At 36.9% G+C, this 5,430-nt stretch overlaps 1 long non-coding RNA gene across 4 annotated transcripts; it reads right to left on the bottom strand.

Moving 5' to 3' along the window:
* Window positions 1-1,561: 1,561 nt before the first annotated feature.
* LOC130745316 (uncharacterized) lies at window positions 1,562-5,154 on the bottom strand. 4 transcript variants are annotated; one of them, XR_009021675.1, is made up of 7 exons: window positions 4,583-5,154; window positions 4,353-4,414; window positions 3,581-3,662; window positions 2,999-3,109; window positions 2,639-2,717; window positions 2,449-2,545; window positions 1,562-1,700 (listed from the first exon to the last, which is right to left on the bottom strand). It is a non-coding gene; the product is annotated as an uncharacterized LOC130745316 (long non-coding RNA). The 4 variants fall into 4 exon arrangements; XR_009021677.1 differs by having other exon boundaries at window positions 4,739-5,154; XR_009021676.1 differs by having other exon boundaries at window positions 4,761-5,154.
* Between the last annotated feature and the right edge of the window lie 276 nt (window positions 5,155-5,430).

Genomic DNA, 5,430 nt, shown 5'->3' with positions numbered 1-5,430 from the left:
GAATCACTTTAATCATTATATGGACCAATTCATTAGAACAACTTCAATCATCTTAAAATTAATTAGTTGCATTAAAAATCACCTTAGTCATCCTAAGAATCATTTTAAAAATTAAGATGTCTGGAGATTTCAAGATCTGGAGATTTTCTGGGCTGTCTATGAATTTTCCGGCAAAGGACTCATCGGAGAAGATGACCGGAGGTGGTGGAGGTGCGTCGGTGGTCGGAGCTGGGCATAGGATTGGATTCCCCTCGCTTCCAAAAGTACGTAGGCTTTGGAATCGTCTCAAGCGGAGGTCGGACGAGGGAGAAAAACACGTTTTAAGGTGATGATTTACCGGCCAGCTCGCCGGAATCTTTAAGCCCTTGCCGGAGCTGAAGAACAGCAACCCAGAAACGTCCCCGGAACTTCGTGAAAATTTACAGAATTCATCCCTGGGTTTCCAGAAACATGAATCTGTAGGTTTTGGTGAGATTTGGTCGAGTTTTAGGGAAGTTTCGAAGAAGGACAGATTTGAACATGAAGAACACGATGACAATTGAACCCAGATTTGGTCCAAATCAACTCAGAATCATGCCAAAAGTTCCAGAATTACTCCTTGGGCTTCCAGAAACATGATTCTACAGTTTTTGGAGAGGTTTGGTTAGATTTTAAGTAGGATTCATAGAGGGACAGATTGGTGATGTTTGAGGACGGTGATGGCTTCCATGGGGGAAAGGGATAGATTTAAGGTGAATTAGTGAAGTTTCCGTGAATATTTTGAGGAAGAAGATGAAAAACAGGTTGAAGGGGAACCTATAGATCATGTAAATGTGCCCAGAAACTCCCCAAACTTTCCAGAAATCACTCTTCTTATAGTGCCACTTGTGTCAGGAATGGAACAAGATTTACAACATCTTTGGATTGGTGGTGTTGAGCATAGAATTGATACTATGGACGAGAACCTACACCTGGAAGCTTCTATGGCTTCCTTTCATTTTGTTTTTGTCAAAGGTAATTAGATTAAAATTGGAGTTACCCAACCAAAATTAAATAAAAAAGGAATAACAATACCTAAAAGCGATTTCGGGATGCTCAAACATGTATTCTTCCTTACTCTAAGAATAAATGAATTACTTATTTGTGCAATATCAAATACACTAAAAAAGTAGAATATCTATAAATGAATCATAACTTTTATTATATAAGATATTGTCACAAAAATAGTACACAATTACTCAAATCTGGAGTAGCTCACAATTTAACTGAAATTACAAAGTTGACAAAACTGCAAATAAATATCACACTTAATGTGTTTCTACAAATACAATATATTGATACATATTGTACTACTCCTAAGCCTATTGCTCCCATGATCTGATCTGTAAGCAATTCTCTTCCCCATTTATATGCATCTTGATTGTGGAAAGTTGAATCCTCAAAGACCATCCAATCCTTCAAATGACCTGGCCAACCAGTGACGGTCTCTGAACCTCATATCCAGGATCCACTATTGACCATGCTATGTTTCTTCTCATGGTCAAGCCACACTTCCTTATGAGGTTATGTAGAAGCTAAACACATTGATGTGTGTAACATCAACTACACCACAACAATTTGGGAGGCCTTGTAGTTTCTCAAATGTGATGAGCTCTTGTATACCCTTTAAGTACATTGCAGCAGCTGCTACCTTCTCAGGAGTTACTTTGCCATCATAATCTCTGCAGAAAAGCCATAAAAATAAACTTAAAATCTTTGCATTGTTTATAAACATACATTGTCCCAGTAAAGTCCAAGACTTGGGCCAAACAAGATGAAATCATGCACAAGAGAACATTCTTTGACATTAAACCATTGATAGAAAATGCTTCGAAAAATAGATTCCCAAATCCCAATCCATAACCAAATGTGAGCAATGGCAATCAAATGACATGACTCTGATTTGGCAGCAGAGATGGTGCTAGGCCAATGGGAGGACAGACACCAAGAGAGAGAGTTTCTAGAGAACATGGTTGTACCACAATGATAACATGTTGAAATAAGAATTTAAGAATTTGTGATGGTTATCAATTAAAGAGATTATTAGGAGCAAATCCGTAGCTAACTACATCCTAATCATCACCTAATAATCAGCAATCATAATAATTACAGTTGACAGTATGATAATATTTTAAACATAAAGGGCTAATAATCTAGCAAATTGACAATACTGGTACACCTATACACAAACTAGATCCCACACAAATTACTTGGGAAGCAGAACCAATCAAATCTATAGGTAGTCCATAGTAATGAACGAACGATTCATGCTAGGGACTGATTTAAAGGGAACCTTGTACTAAACTGCTCAAATAGATGAGCAATCAAGAATGCTAAAACTTGAATAAAAAATAAATGCACGATGTGAAATCACAGCACACTTAAAAAAGAACATTGACGAGCTGAGAATCGATCAATAAAAAACTAAACCTTTGAACTCAGATGCCTTCTCTGGAGTAAAGTAATCCCAAGTCTTTTCCAATGCTTTCCTAATCTTCAAATTGGTTTCCCCATCCAAATTAGTTGTCTATCACCCAAAACCCAGGATTAATAAATGGCAAAGACTTCCCTGAGAATGTTAAGAGAACACTCATTTTCAGATTGAAATTAATGAATAAACCTCAATGTAGCAGACTCCATCAACATTTGTACTAGCCAGGAAAAGCAGATCTGCAGGAAAGAATTCATCCTGACTTAACCTGCAACAATGACCAGAGTTGCACTACAGTAAGTGTCTGCATTGTAAATAGAAACACCCACCAGACCACAATTAAACCATCACAAGCAGCTCAAGAAAACAAATCTCAGAAGATTAAATGCATCTGCAAACCAAAGTATCAATTATAACCTACAGTTAAAAACAGACTGACAACGGATTTGAAAACTTACAATCCATTTCCAATTTACCATTACAGACACCCTTGTAAGAACCAGTTCAAATGTACGTGCCAAAATTAAATCTCAACATATAGCACATTACCTTGACTAGGTCACCAACTTGCAACTTTTTCCAGGGTATAGACACCCATTCTCGATCTCGCAGTACATCTATCGTACCATTGTTTATTGCCATGTCATTTTGAAAACGCTTCTGTTTTACACATTCTCAGATAGGTAAGTAAATCAATAAGAGGAATAGGCACACAATACTACAGCCATGATTAAATAAAAAAAGGGTTGATAATGTCCAATTAAGAATGCCATCAGAAAATTTAAGATATGAAACAATAACCAAAATAAAATCACATGAAAAAATTTGGAGGATAAGGGATACCACAAAATGAAAAAAGGGAAAGAAAAATAGAAAGATGACCAAACTAGCAAAGCCACTCCCTCTGCATCTGTTAAGGAAAAGGTTTAATCTTTTACAAACTTTAAAGTAAACATAATAAAATGTTTATTTCTACTTTATAACTATCAATATTCTCCTATAAGATACTCGTTTGGAATTTCCGAAGAAAAACCAATGGAAAGACAAAACTTGAATCTAAGGCTCCCTAAGATTTATGGGAAACATTAGGGAAAAAAAGGAACATGCAAGGATAATAAATAGCGTTCTCACCCAGTCCTCAAAAGCTTCCTTAATAAGAGAGAGGAGAAGCACCAGAGATAGAGGAAGCACATTAGTTATTGGAGAGACAGGGCTACAACATCAGAAAATATGTAAATACTAATCAGACATTCACTTCTTGATTCAGTAATTAGACTTATGCTTGGTATAAAATTATTAAGAAAACTGTTGAAAAAATTTATATGAATGGTGACCAGCATATCTGTTACATATCACTGATTGTCATCGTCACAATAATTAAAGCAAGGAAGAAATGCATAAAGCAAGTCCATGAAAAACAGGATAAAGTAACAAATCATACAAGGGAGGTTTTAATTTGTGGTCTGCAACCGCAATTGCGGCCACAACGTAGAGGCCTTTCAAGTGCCCGTAATGGCATCACGACTGCAAGTGCGGCCATTTCCAACAGCATATGTCCGCAATTCCACAATTCAAAACTACAGTATGATAAACTCAAAGTGCAAAGTATGATAAAAATAAATTCAAGCTTAATAGTTGCTAAAAGTTCAATATTTACATGACATCAAGCAAGGCTTCTTATAGAGAATATTTCATTTAGTATAACTTTAGCTGAATTAATAATTAAGGAGCCAGAGTACTCAAGTAAATATTTAGAAACAAAAATCAAAAATAAAAAATGAAGCACATATATGATAAAACCCTTGATGCAGACTGTACTGGCATCAAGAAAGCCCAAGTGTAAAATAAAATGCCTTAATAAAGTGGTTCTTTCTGATAACAACAAACTAACTGGAAAAGCTACCTGATGGGTATGGTAGACAAGACTGAGATTGTAAGAAAGTAGATATTAGCAACCCTCCTGAACTGCAAAAATAAAAGCAAGATAAGTTGGCAATCAATTGAACTCATCGGCTCATATACAAATATGATTTTCCTTAGATAGGCATAAATTAATTTAAAGACAAAATAGTAATAAATAATTTTGAGCACGTATTGCTCTAACTACACGTGATTGAAAACAAAGATACAAACCATTTTCTCTGAGCACAAAGCAAAAATCAAATAACCATTCGACTTCAGCACCGTGATTTTAGACCAATGTTGATGGGAAGAATGCTAATTTAAGAGCAATGATTAGTTTAATGATGTAATCAGCAATGAATAGAATGCCTTAAAAAAATTTGTCACCATAAAAATGATACTCCTCAACCTGGGTGGTAATCCTTAAGCCTCAGGGGGCGTCCCATTCACCTCGCTGCTTCAGCCTCTTCGTGCCGTGACGGAGCAGCCTCGAAGCAACATCAGGACCGCGTCGGAGCAGCGCCAGAACCGCCTCAGATCTACGCCAGCGATCGTGCAGTGGTGGTCCTACACGCCGGAAAACCCAATCTGAAAACCCCACTGTTCTCCAACTCGGGCAGTAGTTCAGGCAAAGGGTTCCATGAGGAAGAAGATGAAGGGGAGAAGGACCTGCAAGGCTATCCAACGGAGGCGGCATCGAACTGGAGATGGGAAGAGAGGGTAAAGGAGGAGGGGTATAATGGTAATGTTAGGAGAGAGGCTAAACACAAGGGGATATAATGGTAATATGGGGTAGGGATATAATGGTATTATGGAGGAGGGATATAAATAAAACTTTATTTATTTGACAGGATAAAATGGTAACTTACCATGTTAATTTTCAGCCACCCAAAATAGTTAGACTTTAGAATTATTTTTTCCATATTTAATTGTGGCCAGAAATTGATTTTAAAAGGTAGTGTAACTTACACTACCCAAGTAAGTGGTCCACCGTAGTTTTTTCCCAATGGGATATGTGGTTGTTTGGGCCATCTTGAAAAAAATTTAAATAAGAACACTCGGATCATCTACCTCACGTT

Source organism: Lotus japonicus, chromosome 3 (genome assembly GCF_012489685.1).
Source record: "Lotus japonicus ecotype B-129 chromosome 3, LjGifu_v1.2".
Classification (NCBI taxonomy): Eukaryota; Viridiplantae; Streptophyta; class Magnoliopsida; order Fabales; family Fabaceae; genus Lotus; species Lotus japonicus.
Note: the sequence above shows the minus strand (reverse complement) of the source record. Positions and strands in the feature narration are given on the sequence as shown.